Genomic DNA, 7721 nt, shown 5'->3' with positions numbered 1-7721 from the left:
TCAATGACATGAGACAAAGTATATGTGAACTGCTGTATGAAAAGTGAATTTACTCTGTAAATCTTCACCCAAATCAAAATAAAATTAAAAAAAAAAAATTTACAGACTTGGAAACCAAATGAGGGTCACTGTGAGTCAGGAATCAACTCGATAGCAGTGAGTTTGGGATGTTTTGGTATGATTCAGTTCTACACATTCACCAAGTGATACATGACAGGCAATATTTTCAGTTATGTATGGAAAGCAGTGTTTCCCCAAAACTTGTTATGAAATACAACTGCCCTCAGTGACATTAGTATTAGTTCTGCGGAAAGGATTCTGACAGTCCAAAAGCACTTGTGAAATAGTGCATACCAAGTTATATTTTTAGAAATGCAAAATGCACTGTATCAAACTAGGGGTTCTGAGAAGTTCTACAGTTTGGGGTATGTGTGTGTGTTCAAGGAAAGAGAAAAACATTATTTAACAATTTATACAAAATAGAAGGCAATTTAAAGATTTTCTATACAGACAGGAAGTGTTTGATAATGTCTCCCTTTACCTATTAAGGCACAGTATGTTATTCATTAAATATCTCAATTGGATATAATACTCACTGAATGTAGTAAGGGAGCTCTGGTAGCATAGTGCCTAAGGCATTTGACTGCTACCAGAAGGCCAGCGGTTCAACCCCACCAGCCACTCAGAAGGATAATTGGTCAATCCACTTCCATAGTGATACTGCCTCAGAAAACTAAGGAGGGGTCACTATGAGTCAGGTCCCACTCAACAGCACTGAGTTTGCTTTTGAATGTAGTAACACCAGAATGCTTATAAGATTCAACATAATTTTAATATTTCATTATACAAATATTAATCCCTGGGAGATACTCTTATTATCAACGATAAAGTGCTTCATGTTTTTTTTTTTTTAAATCAATGTCCTTGGGTTCCTGAGGGATAAAAGACCAGATAGTAAATATTTTAGAAATTGCAGGCTATGCAGTCTCTGTGCAAGTATTCAATTTTGCTGTTTTACTGCAAAAGCAGCCCTTGACAATACCTAAAAAAAAAAAAAGTGGATATATCTGTATTCCAATAAAACGTTATTTTGGACACTGAAATTTGAATTTCACTTAACTTTCACACATCATGAAATATAACTATTCTTTTAATTTTTTCAATCATTAAAAATATAAAACTATTCTTAGCTCAAGGGCCACAGAAAAACAGGCAATCAGATTTGGTGTGAGGGCTGTCATTTGCTGACCTCTGTTTTACATATCTGTAGTGTAATGCTGACAAAAATTTCTGTCTGTTCAAACAAAAATATGCTCATAGTTTTGAATTTCCTTATTAGAAAGATTTCAGATTTCACCTGACATTTCCTAGGGAGAAAAATAGCTGCTAACTCACCCCTGACTCATGCTGACTCCATGTTTGTCAGAGCAGAACTATGCTCCATAAGGTTCTCAGGGGCTGAGGTTGGGAAGAAGTCTACAAGGCTTTTCTTCCAAGACACCCAAGTGGACTCAAACCTTCAACCTTCCAGATAGCAGCCAAGCACATTAACCATCTGTACCACCCAGGGACTCCTCCTAGGAAGAACAATCCTAATAAATGCTTCCATAAATTCAGTGCCAGCTCCAAGCTGGCCCCCAATGACCCCAACCTCCTGGTATCCATACTTTGTATAGTGCCCTCCTACAGTGCAAAAGTGTTGGCCTGGGTCACCAATAGCATATGGTAGTTGAAGTGGTGGCATATCACTTCCAAGATGAAGTTATAAACACTGTGATTTCTGTCTTGGGTGCATGCACTTTCTCTCTCTCTTGCTTCTCTGCCATGTCATGAGCAGCCCTACGGAGAAGCCCACATGCCAAGGAACTGAAGCTTCCAGCCAACAATCAGAGAGGAAGTGAGGCCTGCCAGCACCCATGTGAGCAGGCTTGGAAGCAGACCTTCCAGTCCTAATGGAGCCTTGAGGTGATTGCAACCCCAGCCAACAGTTTGAGCACAACCTCATAAGAGACCCTGAGTCAGAACCACCTGGTTAAACATTCCCAGACTCCAGACCCCTGGAAACCATAAAATAATAACTGTTTGATATTTTAAGATAATAAATTTTGAGGTGATTTGTTACACACATCCATAGATAAGTAATACAGTGTCTGCCTTAGATCAAGATCTCTCGGGCTTAACACTAACCTCTTGAATATTGCTGCTCATAAGACCCCTCTGCTCTGACTCATTACCCAACTCCTTGGCTAAATGCCCAGTCTACAAACTCTGCTATACTCAGACACTCCCTGAAACCAAGATTTAACTCCAGCCTTTGGAATGTCTGCGTGTCACATATGGAACTAGTAAAGGAAGAAGGGAAAATTCCCTGCACAGTATTTTCCACAGTACACTGGTCAGAGTTTTTGAACTGAGTGATTTAATAACCTCCTTACCCCTTGAAAACATAACATTGTATTTGCTGCTTCCTAACCTGCTTATGTAACTGCTCTCCATACTCGTCTTATTTATACAGTTCAATATCTTTTCAAACAATATGTTGTCCTTTAGTTTAGGTGACAATGTTATCTTCAGGAACTGTGCTTTGTCTTTCCCATCAGCTATCTAACTTTCTTTTATGGCACACAATCGATTCCACTGTTTATTGCTTCTTACTTGTCAGTGTTACAAATCCTATGATTATTCAAGATGACATTTCATAAAACATAAGGCAGGAAAAGCAAGAAAATAATGGTCACACTGCCAAGCCCATCACATGATCCTGACAGAGCATGGCACCAGGCCAGTCATCATTTGCAGGAAACCATCTCATTGAATTTGTGACTTAAGCATTTTGAGATTTCTTAATGCCCACAAATACTTTCTATACATGTAGAAAAGTGACTGGGATTGTACATTCTGTTTCAGTGTGAGGTTGTTTGGGCACCTCAGCATGTGAACAGGTGTGTACATGATGAGAAAAGTGGCAGTTGGGATACAGGAAAAATCCAGGTGGTCCAACTTCCCTTATTTATTTTGTAATTAATCATGGAACTCTAGAACTTCATGAGATCATTAAAAATCCCCATATGGTCTGTGGATTCCATGGCTTCTGTAAGATTAGAGTGGCTGGGCAAAGCTATTACACATAAAATACTGTCTTGTAGTCAACTCTGACTCACAGGGACCCCTCTGTGGGTTTCTGAAGCAGTGTTGTTGTTGTTGTCGTTAGGTGCTGTTGAGTCATCTCCAATTCATAGTGACCCCTACGCACAGCAGAATGAAATACCGCCTGGTCCGGTGCCAGCTCCATGATCCCTGCTATATTGGAGCCCATCGCCGCAGCCACTGTGTCAATCCATCTCATTGAGGGCCTTCCCCTTTTTCATTGACCCTCTACCTTACCAAGCATAACATCCTTCTCCAGGAAATGGTCCCTTCTGACAACATGACCAAAGTAGATGAGATGTCTGGCCATTCCCACTCCCAAAGAGCATTCTGGCTACACTTCCTCCAGGACAGATCTGTTAGTCCTTTTAGCAGTCCATGGTACTTTCAACATTCTTCGCCAGCACCACAACTCAAAAGGATCAATTCTTCTTCGGTCTTCCTTATTCACTGTCCAGCTCTCACATGCATATGAGGCAATTGGAAATACCATGACTTGTGTCAGGCGCACCCTAGTCCTCAAGAAGACAACTTTGCTCTTCAGCACTTGAATGTGGTCCTTTGTAGCCAATGTACCCTGTGCTGTATGTCGTCTGACATCCTGAGTGCTGCTTCCATTGGAATCAGTTGTAGAACCAAGCAATGTGAAGTCTTTGACAACTTCAATCATTATCGTGATGCTGCTTATAGGTCCAGTTGTGAGGATTTTTTTCTTTATATTGAGATATAATCCATACTGCAGACTGTAGTATTCAATCTCCATCAGTAAGTTCTTCATGTCATCCTCACTTTCAGCAAGCAAGTTGTGTTGTCAGTTTATGGCACGTTATTAATGATTCTTCGTCCAATCCTGATGCTATGTTCTTCTTCATATAGTCCAGCTTCTCAGATTATACGCTCAGCATATAGATTGAATAAGTATGGTGAAAGAATGCAACCCTAACACACTCCCTTCTTGATTTTAAACCATGCAGTGTCCCCTTGTTCTGTTTGAACTATAGCTTCCTGGACTAGGTACAGGTTTCTCAGGAGTACAATTAGGTGTTCTGGAATTCCCATTCTTCTAAGTGTTATCCATAATTTTTTAGGATCCACACATAGAATGCTTTTGCATAGTCAATAAAACACAAGTAAACATCTTTCTGGTATTTTTTGCTTTGAGCCAGGATACATCTAACATCATCAATAATATCCCTCATTCCATGTCCTCTACTGAATCCACCTTGCATTTCTGGAAGTTGTCTGTTAATATACTGCTGCAAACGTTTTTGAATTATCTTCAGTAAGATTTTACTTGCGTGTGATATCAATGGTATTGCTTGATAATTTCCACATTCTGTGATCTGTTGGATAACCTTTCTTTGGAATGGGTACAAATATGGATCTCTTCCAGTCAGTTGGCCAGGTAGCTGTCTGCCAAGTCTCTTGGCATAGCTGAGTGAGTGCCTCCAGTGGGGCATCTGTTTGTTGAAACATCTCAATGGGTATTCCATCAATTCCTAGAGCATTGTTCTTTGCCAATTCCTTCAGTGCAGCTTCAACTTCTTCCTTCCATACCATTGGATCCTGAATACATGCTACCTCCTGAAATGAATGAATATCTACCAGTTCTTTTTGGTACAGTGACTCTCTGTATTTCTTCCATCCTCTTTTGATGTTTCCTGCATCATTCAATATTTTGCAAATAGAATCTTTCAATATTGCAACTCAAGGCTTAAATATTTTCCTCAGTTCTTTCAGCTTGAGAAATGCCAAGCGTGTTCTTCCCTTTTGGTTTTCTACTCCAGGTCTTTGCACACTCCATTGTAATAATTAGCTTTGTCTGCTCGAGCTCCTCTTTGAAATATTCTGACCAGCACTTTTATTTTTCATTTCTTCCATTTGCTTTAGCTTGTCTTCATTCAAGGACAAGTTTCAGAGTCTCTTCTGACATCCATTTTTGTCTTTTCTTCCTTTCCTGTCTTTTTAATGACCTTTTGCTTTCTTCATGGATGATGTTTTTGATGTCATCTCACAATTCTTCTGGTTTTTGGTCACTGGTGTTCAATATATCAAGTCTATTCTTTAGATGGTCTCTAAATTCAGGAAGGATATAATCAAGGTCATATTTTGGCTCTCATGGGCTTAGTTGTGTTCATGTTCAAGTTGAACTTGCATATGAGCAGTCTGTTCCACAAACAGCTCCTGGCCTTGTTGTGGCTAAAGATATTGAGCTTTTCAATCTCCTCTTGTCACAGATGTAGTCAATTTGATTCCTGTGTACTCCATCTGGCAAAGTTCACGTGTATTGCTGCCTTTTTTGTTGTGGAAAAAAGGTATTTGCCATGAATAAGTCGTTGGTCTTGCAAAATTCTATCCAGTATTATTTCTGTCACCAAGCCCAAATTTTCCAGCTACCAGTGAGTTTTCTTTGTTTCCAACTTTTGCATTCCAGTTACCAGAGATAATCAACACATCTTGATTGCACATTCAGTCCATTTCAGGCTGCAGAAGTTGATAAAAATCTTCAATTTCCTCAACTTTGGCTTTGGTCATTGGTACATAAATTTGAATAATAGTCGTATTAACTGGTCTTCCTTGTAGGTGTATGGATATTATCCTATCACTGACAGCATCGTACTTCAGGACAGATCTTGAGACATCCTTTGCAAAGATGAATGTCATGCCATTCCTCTTCAAATTGCCATTCCTGGCATAGAAGGTCATATGGTTGTCTGGTTCAAAATGGCCAAAACTGATCCATTCCAGCTCACTAATGCCTAGGATATCAATCTTTATGCATTCCATTTCATTTTTGACAACTTCCAATTTTCCTAGATTCATACTTTGTACATTCCATGTTCCGATTATTAATGGATGTTTGCAGCTGTTTCTCCTCAATTTGAGTCATGCCACATCAGCAAATGGAGGTCCTGAAAGACTTACTTTATCCATATCATTAAGGTTGGTTCTACTCTGATGAGGCAGCTCTTTCCCAGCCATATTTTGAGTGCCTTCCAACCTAAGGGGCTCATCTTCCTGCACTATATCACACAATGTTTCAGGGCTATTCATGAAGTTGTGCAGTAATGTATCAGACAGTGTTTCTCTGCTATTCATGAGGTTTTCCCTGGCCAATTCTTTCAGAAGTGGATGGCCTCTTCCTTCTTCCTAGTCTGTCTCAGTCTGTAAGCTGTGTTGAAACCTGTGCACCATGTGCAACCCTTCTGGCGTTTGAAACACCAGTGGCACAGTCTCAAGCCTCACAGCAATGCACAAGCCACCACAGTAAGACTAACTGACAGACAAGTTCGTCTGCCTTAGCTGTTCGAAAACTCTCCACCCTCCCCTTACCTGGATCCTGCAGCTTTGTCATCCCCGGCATTCCCCTCCCTTTCTTGCCCCTGGGAGTGGAGCCTGTCTCCTTCCCTGCTATCTCTATGGAAGTGGATTGCCCAGTCTTCCTTCTGAGAAATGGCTGATAGGTTCGAACCACCAGCCTTCTGGTTAGCAATCAAATGCCTTAGGCACTATGCCACTCCCTATTACACATAGGGAGCTAGCTGAATTTGACTTATATGATATGGGTATCGAGTGATGACCAGATTGCCAGGCACTGTGCAGAGTTCAGGCACTAGAGTTGAACCTTCTCAGCTCAAATCCCATCTCCATCATTTATTTTTATTTTCATTTTATCTTTTGACTGTCTAGAAAGCCTTTCCTGGCCCCTTCCTTGAAAACTCAAGCCAAAAACCCTGTTGCCATCAAGCCAATTCTGACTCATGGCAATCCCACATATTTCAAAGTAAAACTGCACTCCAGAAGGGTTTCCCTGGCTGTAATCTTATGGAAGTAGATTGCCAGCCCTTTCTTCTGCAGTTCTACTAGGTAGCTTCAAACAGTCAACCTTTCAGTTAGTAAAACTCACTGACACCAAGTCAATTCTTACTTACAGTGACCCCCATAGGATTCCAAGGCTGTAAATCTTTACAGAAGTTCATTGTCTCATCATTCTTCTTCGGAGCAGCTAGTATGTTTGAACCACCTACTTTTTGGTTAGCAGTCCAATGCCTTAACCATAGGGCCATTAGTAGCCAAGCACAAATAGTAGTCCTTGTTTTGGAAAATTATTCTCCCTCTCCAACTATTTGGTTGGATAGGTTCTAGTTCAAATTATTGTACTGCTCTGTTGGCTTTTCCTATTTTTTTTAACATGATATACCCAGGTAGTCTTCCCCTAAGCTGGTTAGAATTGAGTTTCTTTACTTGCAACCACTGGTAAAAGAATTCTGACAGGTATTGTGGTGCAATAAAAGAAGAGGTAATTATGGTCTGAGTGATATGCAAGAAAAAGGGAAAAAAAATAGAGAAGAATTACATAAGATATCATATAAATACTACAGTAATCAATTACCAATTATCTGGTAGTGGATTTTCAGCTAAACTGCATTTAAAAAAGACATTGCATTTGTGAAAAGATTATTAAAATAGCCACATCTGCATATAAAAAGACATTTATTATTAGATACAAGGAGTTCTGGTGGTGTAGTGCCTAAGACATTTGACTGCTAACCAGAGGTTGGCAGTTCAAACCC

This window comes from Orycteropus afer, unplaced genomic scaffold (assembly GCF_000298275.1).
Source record: "Orycteropus afer afer isolate SDZICR_OR568_19922 unplaced genomic scaffold, OryAfe1.0 scaffold00065, whole genome shotgun sequence".
In the NCBI taxonomy this organism is placed as follows: Eukaryota; Metazoa; Chordata; class Mammalia; order Tubulidentata; family Orycteropodidae; genus Orycteropus; species Orycteropus afer.
This window is presented reverse-complemented; position numbering follows the sequence as displayed.